The sequence below is a fragment of the Canis lupus genome, chromosome 20 (assembly GCF_003254725.2).
Source record: "Canis lupus dingo isolate Sandy chromosome 20, ASM325472v2, whole genome shotgun sequence".
NCBI lineage: Eukaryota > Metazoa > Chordata > Mammalia > Carnivora > Canidae > Canis > Canis lupus.
The window spans coordinates 20054036-20080902 of record NC_064262.1 but is presented as its reverse complement, the minus strand read 5'-3'; the positions used below and the strand labels follow the sequence as shown (position 1 = coordinate 20080902).

At 46.8% G+C, this 26867-nt stretch overlaps 1 long non-coding RNA gene across 1 annotated transcript; it reads right to left on the bottom strand.

The window, feature by feature from the left end:
* Positions 1 to 21052: 21052 nt before the first annotated feature.
* LOC112666112 (uncharacterized) lies at positions 21053 to 26844 on the bottom strand. The gene is made up of 3 exons (XR_003140743.2): positions 26603 to 26844; positions 24566 to 24758; positions 21053 to 22586 (listed from the first exon to the last, which is right to left on the bottom strand). It is a non-coding gene; the product is annotated as an uncharacterized LOC112666112 (long non-coding RNA).
* Between the last annotated feature and the right edge of the window lie 23 nt (positions 26845 to 26867).

The following is a 26867-nucleotide window of genomic DNA, read 5'->3' as shown; positions in this document are numbered from 1 at the left end:
CTCACAAACTGGCTTGTCTGGGTGTCCATCTCCTCATCTTGAAACTGGGGCCAAGGGACGCCTGGGTGGCTCAGCAGTTGGGTGTCTGCCTTTGGCCCAGGGCATGTGATCCTGGAGTCCCAGGATCGAGTCCCACGTCGGGCTCCCTGCGTGGGGCCTGCTTCTCCCTCTGCCCATATCTCTGCCTATCTCTCTCTCTCTGGGTCTCTTATGTATAAATAAATAATATCTTTAAAAAAAAAAGAAAGAAAGAAACTGAGGCCAAAATGACACCTATCTCATAGGGTAGTTTCGAAAATCAAATGAGATTCAGCATGCAAAGCACTTACACTGTGTCTAACAAGCAGAAGCTGATAATAAGTCTCAGCTCTTGTTATCCTAAATAGAGATAACCAGTATTTTGTGGCTCCTAGCCCCCGCCCTGCATGCACTTCTCAGAGTCTTCAGGCTCCTGCTGCATTTTTCCAGTAGAAATTATAAAAGTCTTAAAGGAAAGGATGGAGCCTCCCCAGTCCAATTGCTTCCTTCTGTTTTTAATAACTATAAATGATAAGAGATCCCCATCTGATGCTTTTAGAGTAGTATCAGTTCCCTCAAAAAAAAAATCATACATGGTTTTAAAAAAACATATGGCAATGTTTATCTGCTATTTTTCTGTCCTGAGTTAGGCTTTGTGGTGAAAATATTCAACGCTGGGCTCAGGGGAAATTGGGGGAAAAAATGTTAAATCAGGAACGTTCCTATGAATGCCTTCTTAAGACAACTTTAAATACTACTCAGGGGATGCGGTATTTATTTGGACCCTGGGACGCTTAGCAAAGGTGATGACAGAAAACACTGGCTTATGGATACAGGGGGCTGTGGCAGCCAAAATAATGTGTCAAACTTGGCCTTGCATGAGCACACATCGTCCAAGAGAGAACTGACACAATCTCCAAACGTATAACATTCTGGATGAGAAAACCCAACAAGCCGTGGGGTTCTGAGAGCGCGGGCTGTCACGGGAATTGCTGGTGTTGGGAACGAACTCTGCTCCCTTGGGGGGACTGCATGCCATGCAGAGTCCAGGAAGACAGCAGTGTAGGGGGATCTTAGGGACCACAAAGGCTGACTCTGAAGCAAACATTTAGGCAGGAGGAGTGTCTTCGGGAGGTGTGACAGCCAGTTTTATATATCAACTTGGCTAGGCTATCGTCCCCGGCGATTTGATTCAACACTAATCTAAGTGTTGATGTGAAGGTATTTTGTAGACGTGATTAACATCTCCAGTCAATTGATTTTAAGTAAAGGAAATTATCCTCTATAATCAGGTGGGACTGATCTAATTAATCGAAAGCCCTAAAGAGCAGAACTGAGGTAGCCCGAGGAAAAGGAAATCCTACCTGCGGACTCCAATGCCAGCTTCTGCCCAGGAGCTTGCAGCCTGTCCTTCCTGAGGACCTGCCTCGTGGATTCCAGATCCACCACAAGCCTTGCTGCCGCAATCGCACACACGGACTCCTCTCAATAAAGCTCTTAATATATAAAGGAAGTGTTTTAATTTCATTAGTGATTTTTTTCCGATATATTTTTAAAATTATTTCCTTGGTGGTGGCTCCTGAGCTTACGAAAGACATCTTAATTTATCAAATCACCTTCAGATTCATAAGAACTTAATTCCAGTAAGATACAGAAATGTTTTTCATCTGCCACTCCATTCCCCTCTTCCCTTTCTTGGGTTATTTATTATCTTATATAAATTACATCTATAAGTGTTAAAAACCAAAACAATGCACTGTTATAATTACTACTTTTTAGAGTTTTATGTCTTTCAAGGATGCTAAGAGAAGAACTGAGGGTACGTATATATTTATATCTTTGGTTATATTAACCTTCTTTTTTTTCCCCTGGTTCTCTTCATTTGTTCCTGTAGATTTGGGTTACCATCTGGAGTCTTTCCTTAGTCCAATATAGCTTTGTTCCAACCCAGCTCTTTTGTGCTGCTATTGGCAAATATATTACATTTCTACATGGTATAGTTCCAACAATATATTATATACATATTTTCTTATGCAATTGCTTTTTTAAATCAATTAAGAGAAGAAGGAAAAAATATGTATGCATACTGTCTTTTACAATTAATTACCTTTACTGGTAATTTGTTTTACTGTAATTTTTTTTGTATGGATTCAAATTATTACCTTGAGTTACCTGTTTTTATCTGCACAACCTCCTTTAGTATCTGTAAAGTGAGCCTGCTGGCAATAAAGTCTCTCAATTCTTGTTTACCAGGAAATGTCTTTATTTTGCCTTCGTTTTTGAAAGAGAGTTTTGCTGGGTAAAGAGTTCTTGGTTCCCAATTGTTTTTCTTTGAGTACTTTTTTTTTTTTTTTTAAGATTTCATTTATTTATTCATGAGAGACAGAGAGAGAGGCAGAGACACAGGCAGAGGGAGAAGCAGGCTCCATGCAGGGAGCCTGACACAGGACTCGATCCCGAGATGCCAGGATCACGACCTGAGCTGAAGGCAGCACTAAACCACTGAGCCACCCAGGCTGCCCTCTTCGAGTACTTTAAATAAGTCATTTCACGGCCTCTGGCTTCCATTGCTTCTGAGGAAAAATTAGCTGATAATCTTATTGGGGTTCCTTATAAGTGATGAGTCTTTTTTCTCTTGCTGTCCTCAAGATTTTCTTTGTTTTCAGCTTTCAGGATTTGCACTATGGTGTGTCTGTGGATTTCTTTAGCTTTATTGTGGAGGTCATTATGAATTCCTTGAGCCTCTTCAATGGATAAAATTTTCTTCACATTTGTGATGTTTCAGTCATTGTTTCACTATTTTCTTCTGTTTCTCTCTCTCTCTCTCTTCACCTTTTGGTACTCCCATTACACATACATTGATGTGTTTAATGGTGTCCCACAGTTCTTGAGGCTCTGTTTATTTTTCTCATTCCTTTTTTTCTTCTAATTTTGGATTGCAAAATCCCTATTAATCTACCTGAATTCACTCATCCTTTCTTCTATCAATCTACTGAAGAACCCCTCTTATAAAATCGTCATTTGTTACTAAACCTTTCAAATCCAGAAATTGCATTTTGTTCTCTTTTGTAATTTCTCTTTATTAATAGTCTCTATTTGATGTGATATTTCATCATACATCCTTTACTTCTATAATTAGGGCTTCCTTTACTTCTGTGAACATATCTATCATGGCTATTTGAAAGTTTTTGTTTAATCTGATAAGTAGTACCCAAAGCAGTGTTTTTGCTGTTTATTTTCTAGTTAAGGGCCATATTTCCCTGTTTCTCTGCATATTTTGTAATTTTTTTTTTTGGAAATTGGACATTTTTAGATTATATACTGTAGCAACTCTGGATATTAGTCCACCTTCTTCTGGGGGTTGTTATTGTCTGTTTGTTTACTTGTTAAATGACTGGCTACATTATATCAGTGAAGTCACTCTGTAGTATGAAACTTCTTGTATTTCTCCTCAGGGATCTCAGCCTGAGGTATACTCAATCACCCTGGGATGACAACGGTTTTAGAAGACTCTCTTTGACTTTCTTTTACCCCACCCACTGTTGGGGGTTAAGAGCTGTTAAGTGCCTCTACTTACCTAACTGGCCCCTCTATCACTATCACTAATGCTCTGGAGTGTCAATAGCTTACAGACTAACCCCATTAGTTTGGCTTGCTTTTAGGGGATAATTGCTGATGTCAATGTTAGAGATTTTTTTTCTGATGCCATGAGGGCTCTTCCCAGTTCTTTTTCTGGTTCTCTCTAGCAAATTAGTTGCCCATAGTTTAGCATATGCTTCCAATGAGTTTCTCAATCTCCAAATTGCCTTTCAACGTACCACCTCTGTTTTTGCAAGACCCTTTGGGCTTGAACTTCTCCATATCTTGTTGTAAACGAAGTCAGTTCCTTTGCGGAGGTATTTGGAGATCCTTATTCTATGTCCTGCTTATCCTCCAGACACAATCTCCAAGTCAAGGCTTTAATGCTGAGGACAGGACAAGTGTGTGATAACATCTTAACTAGCAGTCTGTGGAGGGAGGGACAGGAGTGCCAAGTCACCCTAGCTTGTCTCTCAACATGGAACACCACCCAACAAGCCAGACTGAGCATTGTCTGGTCCCTAGTAGCCTCCATGGCACTGTGTCCAAGATAGAGTTTCCTTTCTATAAATTGGGGCTTGGGAAAAAAAAAAAAAGGAGGTCCCACCTCTCAGCTACCCTTGCCCAAAACTTAGCCCCTGCAACAGGTAGGTAGTGGGAGGCAGGATGAGAACAGCTGGCATCCTGTCTGTCCTGGGAAGATGGCCCTCTGACTGGGAGCTGGGGGGAAATGGAGCCTTGTGTTCTTGGCTGAATCAGCCTCAAACTCAAATGGAGTTTCTGTTTCTCTAAGCTGAAAGAGAGCAGGTCTTGGTTTCACACATCACAGACTCTCCCTGTTTTTACCAAATATTAGTATATTTTTTTCAATAAATGTTTCTTCATTTGCTGTGTGCTCTTGGAATCCTTTCTAAAGTTTTGTTTGGTCTTTTTTTAATGTTTTGTTTTATTTTGTTCTTTTAGTTTTCACCAGTTTCACTGGGGATAGGTCAGTCAGCAAGGGTCCAAACACTGTTATGCCAGAAGTAGAAGCCAGCTGAGTATTTAAATATTAATTTGACTTGTAATCTTCCTGGAAGAGTGACAAAACAAGGGGATTTATTCTGTACCTTATATGAAAATATATCACATATCCTGTTTCCAGTGGCTCTGTGATTTCAGGCAAACTCTTTTACCTCTTCATGCCTCTGTTTCCTCATCTACTGTGATGAGGAAATTTGATCCCTATGTGGTAGAGCTATTGTGAGGAATTCAAATAACATATTCAAAGTGTTTGACACACAGTAGGGTTTCAGGAAAATGAACTTATTTTGTTATCGTTAGAGTGCTCGCTTCGGCAGCACATATACTAAAATTGTTATTGTTAGAGTGAGCTCAGATGGTAAACTGGCCCATTGAAGAACTGGATCTTAGAATCAGGAACACCTAATAGTGGCTCCAGCTCACAGTTGTTCTTTGATCACAGATTAACCCTTTCTTGGGATTGGCTCATTCACTCATATCCCAGGCCTACACACACACACACACACACACACACACACACACACACTATACAATTCATTGGAACAAAGAGAAAAACAAGCAGCTGACCAATTTCTCTCTTTTTTAAGAATCTAGTTTATCAATAATATAACAGGCTGGGCCACATTCCAGAGAAACTTTCAAAGCTGGAAATGGCAATGATTGAATTATATCCATAAATTATCAACACAATGGGAAATTTGGAGAGGAGAGGTCACCCTAACCAGTGCTAATATGACAAGGAACTGCCAGCAGTGGTTCTCCAAATACAGAGCATAGAACCACTGAAGAATTTTGTAAAAAATGCTGATTGCTGGTCTCCTTCTCTTCCTCCCTTAGAGATTCTGATTCTAGACCTCTGGGTAGGACTCTGGGATGGTCATGATTAACATTCCCCAGGGGATTCTGATGCAAGTGATGTATTATTACTTGGAGAAACAACTCTCCATTGGAAGCTGACTCAAGTATCTGTAACACCTTCCAGGATTTTCCTAGATACAAATATACAGAAGATCCATACATTGGGTCCTCTCTGAGAAGTTCTGAGTAATGCTTAGGTAACCTCGGTTCTTAATTCAAGCTCACTCTCTCAGGAAAGTCTGAAGGGGTCCCAAGTCCCCTGTTTACAACCAGAATTCCTCTATGCCTTCCTTCTAGCAAGAGAAGTAGGGAGGCCTTTCCTCGATCTATTCTTATATTCATTTCCTACTCTTTCCCAGTTCTGCTGTGTATGTCAAAGGAGCTAACTCTGCATTTCCCAGGTTTGTGGGTCAGCTGACTTCTAGCTGAGCTATTTTGCCAAGTTGGAAGTAGTAGGGATCTTTCTCCTTCTCCATCCTATCCATTCCAGCAGCAACATCCCCCCATGTTTCAGTTCCCACTGGACAGGCCCACCAGGTCCCCACTTTCTAGATGGCACTTGCCACAGGAAATCTGCAATCCCACCTCTTCCCTTTTCTCCACAGGCTAAGGGGATGGTGACCCATCCCCTTGTCTTCTCAGCTTCTCCAGTTCTCCACATTCAATTATCTCTGTTGCAAATAGTTAAAGGGGTTTCTGTCTTTCTGGTTAGACCATGTCTGGCAAATAAGGGTAAAGTTTATGATGGGCAGGGGAAGACACCCTCTGCAGAGAACAGAGAAGAGGAGACCAGCAGTTCTCATCCCAAAGGGCCTTGATTGACCAACCCTCTACAACCCACCTGTAAGAAAATGGAGAAGGGATAGGACAACAATGTGGATGGGGCCAAAGAGAAGAGCACATAGGTCTAAAGATCCATTCCATTGGTCACTTTACTACGTACCAGAGTTTCTTGACTTCATACTACCTCTAGTTTTTGTTAGCTAAGTCTGTATCATGGGGGCTGTCTGTACATTGAAGGATGTTGAGGAACGTCTCTGCTCTTTATCCACCAGATGCCAGCAGCACTTTCCCAGAGTTATGACAACCCAAAGAATCTTCAGACATTGGGCATGATTTCCTGGGGGCAAAATGACTCCCTTCCCTCAATGGAGAACCACTGATCTGAACTCAGTGGTAGAGTTCAGGGGTCCTATAGCTATTTTTCTGCTACATTAGCTTGGGTGAAGTCAGAGAAGTCAGCTTAGATAAAGAATAAGTAGTTACTTCCACGTGCTCTCTGAAAGAAGTCACAACTAACCCCAAAGCTCAGAGCTGTCACCAGGAAGTATGGCATGCCAACAAACCTCCCTGCCATGCTCCTTATCCATTGCTTCTCTTCCTCCATTAATCCAGGTGAAGTCAGATACAAGCAAAACAGCAGCTTGGTTTCAGACATAAAGGAGTGGGCAGGGGAGCAGGGAATGTCTTTCCCTTTTGCCTAATTTTCATGAGGTTGTCAGGAGCTTTGGCTCCTGTTCCCTGAGCCTTCAATCTTTGGTGTATAAGTAGGCTAAGGCCTCAAATAGACGTGGATTCTAAACCCAGCTCTGCACTAGCCATCTGTACAATGCTGGGCAAGTCATTTACTCCCTCTGAGCTTCAGTTTCCCTATCTGTCAAAGGTGAACAGTAACTCCTTCCTTACTGATGTTTTTGAGGAATTAAGGGAATACTTATAAAGTGCAAACGTTAGGCACCCACTAGATTCAAAGTTGGGAAACTGGCTCATGGTCAAATCTGGCTTGTCTAAGGTTGCAGGGTTTTAGATTTTCTCTGGCAACCCTACCAACCTGCCATGTGCTCTTATAGATGAAGTTTTACTGCACACATCTTCACCTCTTCGCTCATCGTGCTATTTGAGGCCACTTTCACTATACAAGGCAGGGCCAAGTATTTGTAACAGACCCGGTGGCCCGCACAGGTGGGTGCTGTTTACTGCTGCCTGTCCCATGGCAGAAATGAGGAAAGGCCAACACAGTGGTTTGGGGGAGTACCCTGTGTGCAGTCAGCCTTCCAAGTTTAAGTCTTGGCTCTACCAGGAAACATTGAACAAGTCAATGAACCTCTTAGTACCTCAGTTTCCTTCCCTCTAAGATGCTATAAAATTGGAGCCATCACAGGAAAGCACAGTGCACTCACCTTGGCTGGTTGTTCTGAGTTTGTTCAGAAAGTCCAGAGAATCCTCTCATGGTGGCCTTGTGAAGGTTCAACACATAATGCAAATAAAGGCCAACAGCATGGTGCTGGCAACATGGTAAGTACTCAAGACGTCTTGATTATTACTGTTGCAAGTGCAAGAGCTATTTCTATTACTGCCATTATTTCTACTACTACTACTACCACTACCACCACCATTACTGCGACTCCCACCATTCCCACTACTGCTGCTGCCATGACTCCATCATCACCATCACTACCACTGCGACGGCTGCTAACACTTCACAGCACTGTTGTGAGAACTGAAAGAGCTATAAATGGGCAAGGTCTGGCCATTGTAAAGGCCCAATAAATGCCAGTTTTGCTCCTTTCTCCTCTACCTCATTGCCTAGGCCCTGCCCCTGTGCTACGGCAAGGTCTTGAGCACTGGCCAGACCTGGCAGCTCTGCTGGAAGGAGAGCGAAGTGTGGCAAGTTCTCCCACACAGAATCCAGACTGGACCTCTGGGGACAGCTCCCTGCACCTTGTCTTCCCAGAGGCTTCCTGTGACCTAACTCTCCTTGCAACAGCACCATCTGGGAGGGTCACCATGTCTCTGTTACTCCCCCAAGAGGATCCCGGTTCCCAAATCACATGCTATCACAAAGTACAGAACCTAGGGGAGGGGAAGAGCTATTAATTCCTCCATCTTGGCCCATTTCCTGGGATCTGGCCGAGAATCTCGGGCATCTGAGGCCTTGGCAGAGCCCCATAGAAGATTAGTGCGCTAATGGCCCCATAAAAATGAAACATTTATGGGAAGGGCTTTCTCTCACTTTACCCTAGTTCCCCTCCTTTTAATGAGGTTGGCTCCATCACTGGAAGCTTTGGGAGGAGGGGGGCTCACAAACCACAGTTTGGGGCTGTGGTTGTGAGGAGTTATGAGGAGCTCTGTACCCCATGGGGGTAACTGCAGGATGGGGGACAGGAGCTGAGGAGGACATAGAACAGAGGGAGGGGATTCTGAGAATACCAAGGACTCTCATCTCCTCCGAGAGTCAAAGAGCTTTTCTCAGGGATGGTACTGAAAAGCCAGAAGCACTGGCGAGACTGCCAGGCTCATGATGGACGGATTCCTCACCAACGGTAGGTCCCGGGCCCGCGGAGGACGGCCTTGGCTACCGATTCCTGAGGGAGCTGAGCTGATAGCTTGGCTGGGAAACCTGAACTCAGATGTGGCAACACGGAGCTTCTGCTGGAAACACGTCTGCTGCCCCTCCACAAACACACTCTGCTCCCTCCACCCCTACCTCACACCTCACCTCCAGACCCTTCCTCTTCTGTCTCTGTCCCGTACGGCCTAGGCATGAACCCTCACTCTGATGCTAGGGGGATCTGGATTTCACTCCCATCCCTGCTACTCCCTAGCTGCCTAGTCTTGCACAAGCTCATCCTCCTCTCTGGGTCTCATTTTCCCCACCTTTAAAATGGGGATGCCTATGCCAACAATACTAATGTCCTAGGGCGATCAGATTATGGGAGAGAATGGCATGTCTGACATTGATGATAAGCAGTTGATACACAGAGACTATTTTATTAGGACAGAATGAGATGGCTTCACTTTGGACTCAGATACACCAGGAGCTTAGCTGAAGGAACTGGATGAAGCCCTGGTAACCAGGGATACTCAAAGGATATACTCAGGTCCCTTGTTGCTATATGCCCCCTTCAGCCTCCTTTTTGCCTCTTTTTTAGAATTGCTGGCAGCCACAAACACTGATGGAACATGCCATGTGCTAGGGGCTGAGGATCCTGGACCCAGCAAGACTCCATGCCTGCCCTCCAGGCTCTCCCAAGTTCCTGTCTCATGAGGCTCAGAATACCTGTTACTCCCAAAGACCCTTGGCGACAGAGAATTGTTGGCTGCCACAAGCAAGGTTCCACTCCTCAAAACTGAGAATGCTGATTAATGATCTCACCTGTATGGACTGACTTTCTTTCCTCCCCTGTCTCACTTCCTGCTCCCTCATCCTGTGCCTGTGATCCCCTCCCCAGTCAGTTCCTTGCACCCAAATCCTTGTCTCAGAGTCTAAGGAAGACCCAGAGATCACCCCTCAAGGAAGAGACTTGAGAGGTTGTGGTCAGGAGCAGTTCAGTGCAGAGGCCAGGCTCTCCCAGGCCAGGACATTACAGCCATGGGTCAGGTGACACCTGCTGTAAAGTTCCCCACTGACTTGTCAGAAGCTGAGGCTTTGTCAGGCCTACTTGCAGCTTGCCTCCTTCCTCTGTATTGCTCCCTCCCCGATCATCTTCCAGGCCTTGACCCCTAACAAATATCTTGTATCCCAAACTCCCTCTTAAAGCACACTTTTGGAGAGCTCCACCTGCAACACTCTCCACAGGCAAACACATGTGTTAAATCTCACCCCAAGATGTGAGCAAGGAGGAAGGAAATAGCCACTAATGCAACTTCTCAGTCATTAAGACAGCACAGTGGGAGAGGGAGAGGGAGAGGGAGAGGGAGAGGGAGAGGGAGAGGGAGAGAGAGAGAGAGAGAGAGAGAGAGAGAGAGAGAGAGATGGAGATAGAGACAAAAAAGAGCGATAAAGAGAAAAATAGAGACAGAGAAGGCACCTGGGTGGCTCAGTGGTTGAGCATCTGCCTTTGGCTCAGGTCATGATCCTGGGGTCCTGGGATTGAGTCCCACATTGGGCTCCTTGAAGGAAGCCTTCCTCTCCTGCCTATGTCTCTACCTCTCTCTATGTCTCTCATGAATAAATAAATAAAATCTTAGAAAGAAAGAAATACAGAGACTGAGAGAAAGAATGCAGAAGTAGGGTACTTAATGGTGCCCAGGACTGAGCTGGCCTGAGCCTCATACCCTGTCAAACTGCCAGGTGGGAGGAAGGCAGGAAATAGGATTAGAGGAAGGAGAGAGATGGTGGCCTCTTCCCACCAGCTCTGGTCCCCCAGCTCTCTGGTCACAGAGAAGGGAGAAGCAGGAGAGAGAGCACAATGCCTACTTGTCCTGCCTTTTTTAAGTTTTTATTATTATTATTATTTTAGGAATCTCGACACCCAATGTGGGGCTTGAACTTACAACCCCGAGATCAAGAGTCACATGCTCTTCCGACTGAGCCAGCCAGGTGCCCCTGTCGTGCCTTTTAATGCAATAACCTCACCACCTAAGAAGCACTGGCCCAGTGCTTGCCCTGAGGGTGAATAAAAAGGGGTAGAGGCACAGGGACACCCTTCCTCAGAGGCCACCAGTCTCCCTGCTTTCCTTTGTCCCAAGCAGTAGTCTCCCCACCTATGAGCAGCAATCAGGTTTCTGCCAGCCCCACCATTGGGGGTCCAGAGAACCAAATTCTGCCCCAACCTGAGCTTGGCACTAGGCAACCAAATCCCTTGAGAATCAACAGTGTGGCCAACAGAGAAACCTGCCTCACCAAATCAATGCCTTATCAAGAGAATGGCAAGCTTCTGGGAAAGAGACAGCTAGACAGTGTGTCTCCTTGAGGAACTGTTGAGTTTGGTTGGTGAACAGACACAGACCCACATCCCTACAGAACAAAGTGATGATAAATGACATAAATGATTTTTGGAAAAGAATGCCTGTGGGAAATACCTCCTTCAGCTGGAGTGGTCAAGAAGCTTCTGGAAGGGGGAAATTGGAAGCCTGGACCATGTCCAACAGACCCACAATATGAACTCTAGCAAGCCACATATATACCTTAACATTTTTAGTAGCCACACTGGAAAGGGTAAAAAGGGACCAAGTGGAATCAATTTGAATCATGCTCTTCGTTTGACTGCTACACAACTCAAAATATTAATTTGACAATATTAAAATTAACTTGCTGTTTTACAGCCTTTGTTTCAGACCAAATTCTTCAAAACCTGGGGTGCACTTGACATTTCCAACACATTTCAGTTTGGAGTAGTGCTCCAAAGCACATTCCAGGTGCTTAAAAGTCACGTGAGGTTAGTGAGGGTCATACTGGACAGCGAAGTCCTAGGTTCTTGCCTTGTGGTGTGTTCACAGACCAATGTGTTCACTACAGTGGCATCACCAGAGAGCTGGTAAGAAGTGCAGAACCTCAAGCCCTGCCCCAAACCTCCTGCATTTTAACCAGATCCCCCAGTGTCCTCAGGTCAGAATTTAAGAAAAAGGGATTGAAGCGTTTTTCTCCTCCCTCACTCCACACATCCAATCCATCCATCACCCAGTCCTGTCCAGTTCAACTCCCGGTATTTCAAAGGGTCACCTGCATTTGTTCCCTGGCCCTGTCACTGCTCTGATGCAAACAACCATGCTCTCACCCTGTTCTGGGTTGAACTGTGCCCCCTGAAAGGATGTTGAAGTATCAATCCCCAGTACCCACGAATGTGACCTTATTTGGAAATAGAGTCTTTAGAGAGGACCGGTTTAGGATGAGGTCATTAGGATGGGTCCTAATCCAATACCACAGGTGTCCTTACAGAAAGGGAGGCATTTTGACACAGACACAACCAGGAAGAGTACTGTGTGAAGATGAAGGCAGAGATTAGATGTTGTAGCAGAAGCCAGGAAGCCTTAAAGATGGCCAACAAAGCACCAGGAACTAGGAACTAAGGGAGCTTACAACTAGGAACTAAGATTCGCCCTCACAGCCTCAGAAGGGCCAACCCCATGGACATGCTGATTTGGGTTTTGGATTTCTAGCCTCCAGAATGATCACAGAATATATCTCTTTTGTTTTAAGCCACCAGGTTGAGGAACAGCAGCCCTGGTGAACTACCACCTATGCAACAACTATATAGCTGCCAACACCTCTCCCTTTTTCCTCTAACACCATCTCTCACCACAAAACCCTGACCTACAAAGGATGCTTCAGTCACAACTAGAGGGACTTTCTCAAGATGAATATGGGGGCAGATCACTCCCTCAGCCTCACTCTTCCCATTGCTCTACATTCCATTTCTAATCAACCCCTGATTCTTAATATACCTCATGCGCAAACACACACACACACACACACACACACACACACACACACACACACAAACGGGGTCTTTCCATTCCTTGACAAGCCAACTCTTCACCTCCTCTGGCTTTGGTACAATGTTTCTTACTCATAAACACTGATTCCTTCACTCCCCTGTCCCGACCCAGGTTGGTTATTTCTATTCATCTTTCAGGTCTCACTTCTCCAAGGGTCCTCTATCAGTCACCCCACCTAAATAAGGCATCTGTTTTTGTCTCTTTAACCCCTCACTCATCCTTAATGGAACACCACTCAAAGTGCAGACCAGTGATAGGCCTCGACAGGTCATATGCATCCATACCAACATATAGAATCTGAGTGTTTAGAAACTTTTATTGTAAGACCTCCAAGCAAGTGATGGGTGGACCCATGTCCCTGAGCAGGATTTAGACAGGCTCATGTGTTACCAAATGCACAGGGTACAAACTACACACAAATCATGGAAAGTAGGACCATGTGTCACTTGTTAGTTGAGAAGAAATAAAAAATAACAGGTCCTTGCCCCACAGATCCTAGAGAAGCACTGCTTCATAGAAACCATCACTAATGACCCAATTTTAATTGGCCTATCTCTCCACAGACTTAGTTTCATAAGGGTGGCAACTGTTCTGCTCACCGCTGACCCCAAGACCTACCAATGCTCAGCACAGAGAAAGGGTGTGATAAACACTGGACATACAAATGAACGTGTTGAATTATGATAGGCAGGGGAGTTATGGCAGGCAGGGGTATGGGGAATGTTCTAGGGGGACAGAGGGCCTGAGGCCAACATTTGAAGGTGAGAAACCACTAGCAAACGAAAGCCTGCCTGCAGTATTTTTAAAGCCTGGTGACTTCACATTAAGGAATTACTCAAATTTTAATATGGGGCCCAGCCGGACAGATGGGGAATTCCAGAGGAATGGATAGATTCTTTCGATCTTGGGCTGCATTCTGTTTTCACAATTGTTTCTGGCAGAACCCTAAAGAAAAATGCAAACCAGATGTACAGAGAAATATTTTCTTTGTCAGGAAGAAAAGAAAAAGTTGCTTATCCTGCTTTCACACTGCTGCCCCTCCAGCGCAGGCCAGATTCCCAAACTTTACCTTGAACAGCTTGAAGAAACTACAGAACCTTCTCCAGCCTCATGTGCTTGGGGTAACTGGGAGGCCAGTGCTGTGGTGGCCGCAGTTTTCTCCCTGGGGTCTCTCCAAGCTCGAGAAGCAGATGGAAATCTGATTTCTGCTTCTTGCTATAGAAGCATGAGCTCTGGGGCTGCGTAATGAGCCTAGGGCCTAATTGAAATAAAGAAGAAGAAAGCTTATGCAAGCAGTTTGGGCGGGCTGCAGGGAATTCATCTGTCCCCTGGATTCTCTGGAGACCCTGGCTCCTCCTAGGGCCTCCCTGGTCCTCCTTCAGGCCTTGGACTCTCTGCCGTGATCGCTGGTGACCCCAACCGAGAAGAGGCAGTGTTTGCCAAAAGAAAGCAAGCGAAGTATGCCTTCAGCAACCCTAACAAATCCTGGAGTGCCCCAGTCCTCAAAGCACCTCCTGGCTGATTAGACCTCTCCCATCAGAGCCACTGCTCCTGTCCCCAACCCTAGCAAAATGTATCCATCTCACAGATCACTCCCAGGTCCTCGGAGAACCTCATCTGCAATCATGTGAGGAGGGGTGCTTTGAGGAGGACATGCTCCTTCAGTGCTTCTCAAAGTGTGGTCCCTGGACTGGCAGCATCAGCATCGCCTGGGAGCTTGGAAGGATTTCAGGTTCTCAGGCCGCACCCTGGACCTCCTAAATCAGAAGCCCTGCAGGTAGGCCCAGTGAGCCATTGTAATGAGCCCTCTGGATGATTCTTACCTGCTCTTAGGTTTAAGAACCAGTCTGCTACTTATTACCCATCCTTAAGTTCTCCCACTCAAATCCCTAAGGAGCCACGTGGGGGATCCAGCTGAGGAAACTCAAATGTGCCTGCCCGGCTAAAGGAGGAGCTGCCAGCTAGTGCTAAACAATAGATGCCAGGTAGAAGGTGGGTTCGATTTTGCCAGATCTTTCCATTTTTCAAGAGTGGCTGGAAATGTGGTTTTTTAAAAATGTGAGATCTCCCAATTTTTAAACATTGGCTTAATTTTTTTTTCTAGATGTAATGCTGCCCTCCCCATCCCCATTGAGGACATCTTCATCCTTCCAGTTGCTTGGACCAAATGTTCTCCTTGATTCAGCTTGCCCTTTCTCCATCCTCACCTCCCATCTATCAGGATGTCCTGTGGACTGCACCCTCAAAATGCATCTAGCATCCAGCTGCTTCTCCCTGACTTCACTCACCTACCGCCCCGGGCTGAGCTACCTATGTCTCTGTCCAGGTGAACCACACAACCCTCTCCCTGGTCCCCGACTTTCACCCTTGGCCTCTGCATCTGAGTTTCAACACAGCAACCAGAGCGACCCTTTAGAAACATAAGGCAGATCATGTGCCACTTTGGCTCACACCTGGCAACCGTGGTGCATTCCACTCAGTGAAAGCCAGAGTCCTCAAGGCGCTACACGACCTGTTCTCACCTGCCTCCTCAGCATTACCTCCACTCTCTCTCGCCCACCTTGTCTAGCTGCACTAAACACCTTGCTGTATCTCCAACAGGCCAGGCATGCTCCCAACATGAAGCCCTCACACTGGTGCTCTCACTCTCTGGAACATTCCTCACAGCTCATCTCTCACCTCCTTCAAGTGTCTGCCCAAAAGTCTTTCTCAATGACACCCACCCCTTCAGTCCTATCAAACATCCCCTCCTTGGCACTCTGAGTCCCTCTCAGCCAGCTCTATTTATTTCAGCCCATAATCACATAATATTTACTTGACTGCCTTCATCTGCGAGAATTTAAGATCCACAGGAACAAGAATTTGTTGGATTGACTGGATGGATCCCTAGTACCTGGAAGTCTGTGGCACACAGTAGGTACTCAGCAAGTAGGTGTCAAACGAATGAATGAAGGCAGATGAAATATTGCCGCCAAGTCACTCTGCATTTATAGTTCAATAGGAATCTTTTGAAGATTTGCTCCAAACCCAAATCTTGCCTCCACTCATAGGAATTTCAGTCCCGTTGTTGGCTGGCCAGAGGGCCATTTAAGGACAAACAGTATTTCTGGGGTCCTTGAATCAAGAGCTACCTCCCTTTCCCTCATAGAGGCCCATCCTGCCCACATCTAGACAAACAGTCATGCCTTTGCCAAGCTTTTCATTCTGGAAAGTGGCCTCTCTGAAGCCTGCACAGGAACTGTCCTCTAAACCAATGTTTTCAAAAGCATATTCTTTGCAACACTGGTCCCATGAGATGCTCCAAGAAAAATAAGTTCTGGAAATATACACTCACTCTCTTTCTCTCTCCTTGGGACTCACAATACATGTTAGCATTTTAAAGGCTTCAGTCTGGTAGCGCATCCTTTACTTCTTTATTTGCTCCTGTGTTTCTCATATTTGTTGGAGCACACAACCCCTTCCCCAATGAAATATGCATTAATACTCCGGGACAGTAATGTTCTGGGCAAACAGTTTCATAGTCTTCATCCTTTTGTGGGGCAGGGCAGAGGAGCTCTAAGAAAAGTATATCCTATTCATTTTTCCAGCTGGTTACACATCGTGAACTTGCAGAGACACTGAGACTTCTTCATGCCCGCACTTTCTGGCTAATGATGTGTTTCTCTCCCTACTGCTCTCCCCAACTCATGCTACTCCACCAGCCTCATATTATCATATCAGCTATGGCTCTTTCCATTACAAGTGACAGAAAAACAGACTCACATAGGTTTAAGTAAACAAACAGAGGGTTTATTGGTACATTTAAGCTGAAAAGTTTAAAGGCATGGCAGTTTCAGGCATGGCTAGATCAAGAGTCTTGAGCCATGAATGTTAGGATTCAATTCTATCTGTTTTCCAGTTCAGCCTTCATGGCAATATGGCTATACCACAGCACCAGCTTCACCTCCTCTCCCATTCAAATACAGCTAGATAGAACCAAATCCTTTAATGACAGCCTTTTCAAAAATCTTTTGCTCTACTTTGATTGGACCTGCTTAGAATATATCCTTGAACTGTGACCAGAAGGATAAGATGCACCAAAGCCTGATATTCCACTCTTGGAGCTAGCTTAGAATCTACCCAGACAGACCATAAGGGCTGAGAATTGGTGACAGTGGGGCTCCCTACCCCCTGTCAAAAAAAAAAAAAAATCAGGCACTATTTCTGGAAGCAGGAAGGATGGATACTGAGAAAACAATACTCACATATGTGCCACCCAGCCCTTTGTACACACATCCAAACACTGAACCTCCTCTAGGAAATGGTCCCAGATTCCCTAAGCCAGAACTAAGCAGCCCTCTTAAGGAATTGACATACACAAACAAATAACTATGGAACATAGTAGGAACTTTCCAGGTTCCCAAGTATGAATACAAAAGATTTGGAGTCAGACTTGAATTCAGTCTGGATGTATGACCTTGAATGAGTTACTTAACCTCGCTGATTTTCAGTTGTTTCATCTATAAGGATTTGAGTTTTTTAATAATTCACACTCATGGTGGGAAATGTCTATAATAAAATCTAGAGAGCAAACGCAAGTCAGCCATTAGCCCAGCTCGCTATGGCTGGATCTTGCCCATTGTTCACCTCCAGACACCACTGTGTTCAAATCAGCCCCTAATAACAGGGTCAACCCTCCCTCAGATTTCTCCAGAAACAACCGCTCCCTGGCAACTTGGGGAAACGTGTCCCCGTATCACCAAGTCTGCCAGTAGGGAACTATTCCTTGCTGTCTAGCCTGCAGCCCTGCCCATTACAATCAGTCAGCTCCTGTGTTCTCAGCCTATGCTTCTCCCACCAAGATGAGCTGGAATACCAGAAACAGAGTGCTTCCGGCAGCTGTCAGGACTCACATGAACCAGACAAGCTCTGGGAATAAAACAAAAGTAAATACTAGTATTCAGCTTCATGCCATACAAAAGCCCTACTGACTTGAGATGACAATGGAAGAAAGCATGCCCAGGCACCAAGCATACATCTTTCCACCCCCGCCCCCCCTTTAGCAGACAGCCAATCACACTGAAAGGAGAGCTGCAAAGCTCATTCTCCTTGTGGCAGAGATAAACCATGGAGATGGGAAGGAGAGACGAAAAGCAGAAAGATATGTGAAGGAAAACAAGGACCAGGCTTGTCAGCCACGGGGCTTCTAATTTACAAGAGGGATTCAAAGATCAGTGCTCTACGGGACAGTGACAGACCCCGAGGTGGAGCCTTCAAGCATTAAGGCAAGTGGACACAGTCTGAAATTCTATGGGGGCTGAAATGTATACCCATTCATTTATTCATTCATTCCCCACCTAAATATGTATTAAACATAGAACCTGTGCTGAGTATATCTGGTACAGATGGACACAAAATGCCCCTGGCCCTCCCCTTGCTGAACTCAATCCAGAGGGAAAGACAGGTGATAAACAAGCAAGCTCTTCAAATAAATATGCAGCTACAAACTGTAATAAACACTAAAAGAAAATGTACCAGAGCAGTAAGGGAGAGTACCAAGTGAGCCATGCTTGCTCACAGTGGTCAGGGAAGGCACCTATCAACCCAAAGGGGGAGAATGAAGAGCAAGCCTACAGATGCCAAGGAGGAAAGACCCATGTTCAAGGGCAGAAAGAAGCCAGTGGGACCGGAGCTTACTTAACATATGATGGGGACAAAAGAGCAAGGCAGGTCACAGGAGGAAGGAGGAGCCAGTTCATACAGGGACAGCTGGGTCCTGATACAGTGTAACCCTTTGCCAAAGGGCAAAGCCTCTTTCCTAAACCACCACCCACCACTGGTGTCCTATGCATGGCACCTGCATACATTTGAGAAATACAATTTGCATGAGGCCTCACTTATTTGAGTAACAGGCAGCACTCACAAGAGTAGAGGGGCCCTTACAGTAATCTCAGCTCTCTTAGAGGGCCGGAGCTCACAAACCAGGAAACCCCCAACTTGGACCATATCAAGAGACAACCAAGGGACCTCAAATAATCTCTGCATAGGGAGGAACAAGGAGACACAGACAAAACAGGATAATGAGAAGCTGTCATGGAAGCCACTGAAGAAATGGCTCTCTCCCACCTTCAAGTTGTCACCCAGGTCACCCAGATAGAAGTGCCACACTTGGCCAGTCTTAAGCCTCAGCATCACCTGGGAGCTACTCAGAAACGCAGCCTGAGTTTGCAGCAGTAACTGCAAACTCAGCAGTAACAAACCACCACAACATTAGTGGCTCAAAAACAATACAAAAGTGTTACCTCACAGTTCCAGAGGTCAGAAGTCTGAAACAGGTCGCTCAGGGCTAGAAGCAAGGTGTTGGTGCAGCTTTGGGCCCCTGGAGGCTCTAGGGGAGGATCCGCCTCCTTGCTTGCTCCAGCTTCTGGAAGACGCTTGCGTTCTTTAGCTCGAAACTCCCTGCTCCCTTTCCAAGGCCAGCGGAAGCAGCTGATTGCTTCTCATACTGTATCCCTCGGACCTCCTGTAGGCCCACCTGGATGGTCCAGGATAATCTCCCAGCTCCAGGGCAGCTGAATACAGTCTTTATCCACCTCTGCACATTACCCGACATGGTCACAGGATCCAGGGATTAGGATGTGGACATTCTAGGGGCCCCTCATCTGCCTACCTCATCAATGCAGAGGCTCACTCCAGACTGACTGAAGCAGAATCTACATTTTTAAAGACCCAGCAGGTGGCTCAGGTGGACATTCAAGTTCTGGAAGCCCTGGCCTGGCGGCCTAACCAGTCCAGACCTCTCAGACCAGGCACAGGACCACCAGATGAGTGAGTTCCTTCGGGCCACAAGGAGAGATGACGTTGGTTCTTCTGGGCTCTGTGGCCACAGCTGCAAACATTCCTTCTCTCTCCACACGACCCCAAGCCCCTCACGAGAAATGGGCCTTTTGTCCAGAAGTCTGGACTTGAAGACAACCTCTTATAGGTGATTTGAGCATTGCAAAAGATTCCTCAAGGGTGAGAAAATGGGATTCACACGTGGGCAGAGATGTGCATGCACCGCAGGGGAGGAAGAGAGTTTGCTCACCTCCCTCTGGAGGCCCAAGACTGGCTAGCCACGGGAAAAGGTCAGCAGAGCTGTGATTCCCTACAGTTAGGGACCACTACAGGAGGGGAGGGGCCTTGGAGGGTTCACAGATGAGGCTCAGGCTGTGATTTGCTCAAGGTCACACAGGTGAGCAGTGGAGATGTTTGGAGAACAGGAGCTAGGGCCAGCAGGGCTAAGCTATCCCCTCTGCTGTTTCTAATAGGCTATTATGGGGAGCTATGCCTCAACTAGGGGGTCACCCCTTTCCCAGGAAGGAGAGAGCAGAAATTAAGACCACTAGACTTCTGCCTCTGTTCTGAGGGAAAGCTAATCCCAACAACTGGCTGGACTCGGCCAGTTCTGGCAGCCTCCTCATGCAGCTGGCCAAACCTGAAATTTTCCAAACATGCAGGGAAGCCACAGAAGGGGATGTCCCCAGGTATCACTGCCTGGGCCCCAGGGTGGGGGATGAAGCACATGCCCTCCCGGGAGTGCTGACCGGGGCATTTCCCACCTGGAGTGGACCCATCACAGCCCCAGCCTGTGCCCATCACCAGCAGCCGACGGAGAGGACGTGGCCGGAGCCCCAGCCAGGTGCCAGCACCTGGAAACTTCCTGGGGATGTCCGCTTCCAGGCACAGCCTTCCCTTTGCTTGTCCCAGAGCCCCCCCAAGGAGCTGACATTTGGCAGCTTCCCTCCACACCCCAGCAATGTTCAGCTTCCCCGTGCTGCTGAAAAACATCTGGCTGGCTTGGCACCTAAGCTGGGTAAAAATAGCGTGCCATCTTGTGAGCGGGCACCACGCCATCTCAGCAGATGGAGAGCCGTGCTGGCAGCCAAGAGACGGCCGGACGGTATGGAAGGCATTTGCAAAGGGCAAGATTCACAGCTGGAGGGGTCGCAGGATTGAATGCTAGGACCCGAGGGGGCAGGGGCAGAAGTGCAACATGGTGACCACAGAAGGGGGCAGGACCCCTCTGCCTTTCCCACAGAGGACAGGACAGGAGAAGACAGAAAACACACTTGGACACTGGAAGGCAGTGGGGCGTGATGGTGAAGACCTGGTCTCGGAACCAGATGGACCCACACTTTAAACCTACCTCTTCCTTTACTAGCTGTGTGACCCCAAGCCAGCATGTAACCTCTCTGGGCCTCAGGGTAAAACCCACCTTACAGGGTTCTGATAAGGCTATGCAATCACCCTTTCATTCAATATTCTTTTTAAAAATATATATTTTATTTATTTATTCATGAGAGAGAGAAAGAGAGAGGGAGAGAGGCACAGAGGGAGAAGCAGGCTCCATGCAGGGAGCCTGATGTGGGAATCGATCCCAGGACTCCAGGATCATGCCCTGGGCAGAAGGCAGGTGCTAAACCACTGAGCCACCTGGGAATCCCCTTCAATAAGTATTCTATTGAAATTTTATTTATGCCGGACCCTGTGCTTGGTGTGGGACATGGCAGTGAGTGTGTAGCATTGAGTTCTCTTCTCCTGTGGGAGACAGACATTAATTTAACAAAGGCAAAAAGAAACCAAAATGTCAACTGAGGTAAGTGCCTCAAAGGGAAGGTTTGTGGTCCAAGTAGACCATGTAATTGAGGACTAGGGGAGCAGAGGCACCGGAGTTGAGAAAGATGTCCCTAAGGAGGGACAGTTAAGATCTGAAAGGTGAGTGGGGAATTAAATAGGGAAAAATGAGAGAAGGTAGGTTAAGCTTTAGCACGGTGCCTGGGACCTGATAAATGTGGGTAAGTGAAATTGGTTATTAATGACTACTTAATAGTCTAAACTGTATCAATATAAAACTGTATCAATAGCAATCTCTTTAGTGCAGGGTCAGAGCACAGGGATTCTGACCTCAGGATGGTGAGAGGTCATGGCTTAAGGGACAGTCTGACCTTTCATCTCCACTTGGAGATCCAGAGGCAGGTGGACTCTAAAAACTCATATGGTATTTCTCTTTCTCCGACTGATTTCACTTAGCATAATATTCTTTAGCTGCACCCATGTTGTTGCAAATGGCAAGATTTCATTCTCTTTTACGGCTGAGTAATAATCCACATCTTCTTTATCCATTCATCAATTGATGGATACTTGAGCTGCTTCCATAATTAGGCTATTAGAGATAATGCTGCTATAATATCTGGAATTTAAGAAACAAAACAAGTGAGCAAAGGAAAAAAAAAGAGAGAGAGGGAGGGGAAGGCAAGCCAAGAAACAGACCCTTAACTATAGAGAAGAAATGGATGATTACCAGAGAGGAGGAGGGCAGGAGGGATGGATCAAACGGGTGATGGGGCTTAAGGAGTGCACCTGTTGTGATGAGCACCAGGTGTTGTATGGGCGTGTTGAATAACTCAATTGTATACCTGAAACTAGTATTACACTGTATGGTAATGAACTGGAATTTAAATTAAAACTTTTTTTTAAAAAAATCATTAAGAAAATATCTAAAATAAATAAATAAATAAATAAATACCTCGTAAAAACGTCTCGGGCCTCTGGTGATGCTCACTTGGAGGTCCTGGATACTGCAGAGTTCAAGCAACAGAGCTCCCGAGACTCTCCTCTGCCATGATCTTGGCTGCACTCCAAACCAGGTTCCAACCTAACTTTCTCCCCCATTCTCTGGGCATACTGAGCAAAAGCCAGGCACCTCACCTGCTCAAACTTCCATAGATGGCTCCCTTGCTGTCCCCATGGAGTGCAGGCCCTGGCTACAGAGCTTGAGGCAGAGCCTGCTTGTAGGGTGAACAGGATGCAGATTCCCTCCTCTGAGTGCCTTCTGCAAAAGTAGCACCTTCTGACCAATATAAAGACTAGGAGAAAAAGATGTCAGGAAAGCAGTGTGAGGTCCCAGTGGAACATCGTTCATCAAACTGTGCTGTGCAGATAGTCAAAGGTGGAATCTTCTTTACAGACTTGCAACCCCACTGAGCCTCCTCTTCCCTGGCATCAGGCACATGTGCACATCCAAAGAGGGATGGGACAGGGGGAAGTGGCAAAGGGGTTTTCGTATGGGACACCTCTGGGGCCCTGCCCTGCTTCCTCCTCACCCACCTTTGCCTCCAGCTGATGCTGCAGTACTTATGTGCACCCAGGGAGGGGGGGGCGGCTGACAGCACCTGGTCTCAGCTACACCCTGCTTCTCACATTCCCCAAAGTAAAATACGTGTGTGCAAGCCTTCATCTTGCAGCTCTGCTTTCTTGGGGAACCCAAGCCAAGACAGGTGCCTTCCTGCCCTTTCCCCACCAGCTGTCATGAGAAAAGTGAGGCTTTCAGTTCTGTGGTTAAGAAACCAGAGACTTGGGGTGCTTGGGTGGCTCAGCGGTTAAGCATCTGCCTTCGGCCCAGGGCATGATCCTGGAGTCCCGGGATCGAGTCCCATATCGGGCTTCCTGCATGGAGCCTACTTCTGCCTCTGCCTATGTCTCTGCCTCTCTCTCTCTGTCTCTCATGAATAAATAAATAAAATCTTTTAAAAAAATAAAAAGAAAGAAACCAGAGACTTGGGGCACCTGAGTGGCTCAGATGGTTAAAAGCCTCTGCCTTGGGCAGCGCAGGTGGCTCAGCAGTTTAGTGCTGCCTTCAACCCAGGGCTTGATCCTGAAGACCCGGGATCAAGTCCCACATCAGGCTTCCTGCATGAAGCCTGCTTCTCCCTGTGCCTGTGTCTCTGCCTTTCTCTCTCTCTCTCTCTCTCTCTCTCTCTCTGTCTCTCATGAATAAATAAATACAATCTTTAAAAAAAAATGTCTGCCTTCAGCTGAGGTCATGATCCCAGGGTCCTGAGATGAGCTCCCTGCTCAACGGGGAGCCTGCTTCTCCCTCTCCCTCTGCCTGCAGCTCACCCTGCTTGTTCTCTCTCTCTGTCTCAGTCAAATAAAAAAATCAAATCTGAAAGAAAGAAAAGAAAAGAAACCAGAGACTGCCACTTTCTCATGTCCCAGCTAGAACACAGGATGAACATCTCTGATACAGGAAGGACCCCTTAGCCCAGTGCCTTCTAAACAGGTTAACTGTGGAACTGCCCTACAAACAAAAATTAATGCATATAGTGGGCATTTGTTCTTTGGGCGAACACCCACTCCTTCTTCCTAGAGAACCTCGTCTCCTTCTTAGTAAACACCTTGTGCCTATTTGTGGGGTCTTGGTTGGAAGGGCTTTTTGACCTTCTTTTGACTATTGCCCACTTTGGAATTCCAATGAGCCATGTCCCCCTTTCTGCCCCAGAGGCAAGCTTGGCCTACTGAATGGCTTCTTCTGGACTCAGTCTTGACCCAGAAACCAAAGGCCAGGAGACTGGTTGGATGGTGGTCTTCAAGATGGTGGCGTCTTGACAATGCAGCCCTTTTGGGTCTCTTGTACTATTTCTCCCTAACTAGCCTCTGGATGAATATTTGAACACAGTCCCTGGCTCTAATATCCTTTTACAATTTCCTTGCTCTTCTGTTAGGAGAGTCCATTTCTGTAGTTTGCAACTACTAATGATTACAGACACTCATAGAATCCCAATATATAAATTGAATAAGGGGTGCCTGGGTGGCTCAGTCAGTTAAGTGTCTGCCTTCAGCTCAGGTCATGATTTCGGGGTCCTGGGATCGAGTTCTGCATTGGGCTTCCTGCTCAGTGGGGAGCCTGCTTTTTCCTCTCCCTCTGCCCCTCCCCCCAAAGTAAATAAATAAATTAATTATTTTTTAAAAATTAAAGTGAATAAAAGTGGAGATGTTCTGTTGAGATGCACCACAGTGGGCAGGGGCTCCTCCATCTCATACCCCTCTCATCGGTGGTTCTTACCTCCACACCGCCACTGGAGCCCCAGAGAGCTTGGCTGGAAACTCCTGATCTGGCCCCATCTTTTTTGCACAAATAAGGGGAGTGAAGCAAGAGGGGTCCACTGACTTGCCAAGTGGTGGTGGTACAGTCCAGCCTCCTATCTCCTTGGGGCTGTGCCCTCTCTGCCACACCACAGCAACAGGCCACCCAGAATCTGAGAGGCAAGGAAACAACAGAATCAAGCCAAGGGGCCATGTAGGGATCAGGTGTATGGCGTGGTCTCTGCTACACTTCTGGAGGTCATAGGAAACAGCAACGACAGGATAGCCTCGGAGGGCTCCACTCGGGCAGCTGGCTCATTGCTCTCTCTACTCTTCCTGTCCACCTCTGCGAGCTGGTCCGTGCAGACACACCTACCCCATGACACCTTCAATCAGAATGACATTGGTGCTTCGCTAAAGCATTCCCATGGTGCAGCTAGCTCCCTAATTCTCAGTCCTACAAGATATTCTACAGAAAATGAGTCACATGAACAAATGCTTCATTTTCTGGACCCTAGGACACATTTTTCTTTTTAGTTTTTGTACATATTACTCTGAAATGAGAGGTTGTACAGGGAAGTGGTTATGAGTTCGTGCTCTGATATGCCTGGGTCTGGTGACCGGCTCTAGCCCTTCCAAGAGGTGTGACCTTGGACAAGTTATGTAACCATGCTGGGTTTCAGCTTCACTATTATAAATTGGAGATGAAATAAAAGATCCAACAGAAGCCGATGCCATGATAAGATGGGATTTGCTGGCCATGTTCTGGGGGAATGACCTGTAGGAGAGTATGGGGAGAAGTGGGGGGTGGCTGGGAACATTGGGAGGCCTTGGGGCAGACTCATTCCTGCCATAAAAGAAAGGGGAAGAAAAAAAAGCCTTAGATGACTGTGCAGTTCGAAGAAAGTTTTGGCAAAATTTTGAGGAGCTCTTGAGTTAACATCAACTGTTAGAAGAGTCCTTCATCCCCCAGGAAAGGGTCTGCCTCAGTGTCTCTGACAGGCTCCATCACTGGCTTCTGCCCAAGATGGAAATATGTTCAGAGCTCACAAGTGGGGCCCGTGGCCAGTCACCCTGCAGGAGCACTCTGACTAGAATTCTCCAGCCACCCCCAGCTCCACGCCAACCTCCAAAGGTAGGACAGTCAATTTAGATAAAAGCTCTTAAAATAGTGCCTGGCACACAGGAAGGACTCTGTAGACATTGCCTAAAAACAAACAAAGAATGTTATGAAACCAGGATGCTTCTTACAATCAATGTGTGTGCCCCATGTGATAGTTTTCCCTTTTTGTTTTGAATCCTGGAAAAGCTGTTATTGAACTGCTGAGACATCTTACAATCAGCACATCCTGGCATTGAAGAAATACGTTTGGAACATTTGCAAATTATATACCGGAGACACGCACTGGCGTACTGAAGATTCTGGGAAGTCCTACAATAGACAGATCTGCTTCACTTTGCTCCACTCACTGGTTCCCAAACTTCTTTGCCCACAGATCTCTGGTTGGCATCCACCTCCAATAAACTCCTTTTCTCTTGCGTTAGAGAAGTGAGTTTCTCTTGCTTGCATCCAAGTCCCAGCTGATCCATGGGCAATCTTCAACGTATCAAAGGAGTGAAAGTGGAGCTGCTCTGGGTGAAGGTGAGGCGGGGCTGGGGCTCAAATTCGTGGAACACATCTGGCAAATGCTGTTTCAGATGACTTGCAGGAATTAGGTTCAGATGAAACGGCACAGTGTAGACAGAAGGATGGGAGAGGAAGGACTGTTTCCTGGCACATCCAGCTCACCCCACCCCACTCGGTCCCTGGAGGACATAACTGGAAAATCCTTGTGCAACCCAACGCTTTGCCTGAGGTTTACTCAACCAGCCTCATGCTGGAGGCAGCTCACCTTCTCCACCCAGGCCCCTGAGGGGCATGCAAGCCCCATGGAAGGAGAACCTCTGGCCACCGTGACCAGAGGTGGCGCACCATGAGCAAGTTCAACAAGAGATGCTCTCTCCATCCCTCACTTACCATTGGTTTACTGTCTGTGCCCGTCAGCATGCTCAGAAGTGGAGACTCAGCTGTGACAGGGGCAGTTTCATCCCCGGTGTTACCGTTTCCGTGCCATCGCCCACTCTGGCCACCCATGACGTTGTCCTGTCCCCAGCGGTGGCAACTGGTGGGGCCGTGCTTCGGCTGCGTGGCTGTCTCTCAGGGTCTGCAGGGCTTCTCTGCCCCGGGCACGATAGGTCCCCCAGGGTCCCGCTCAGCCATGTGGCCCCTGGTAAGCATTTAA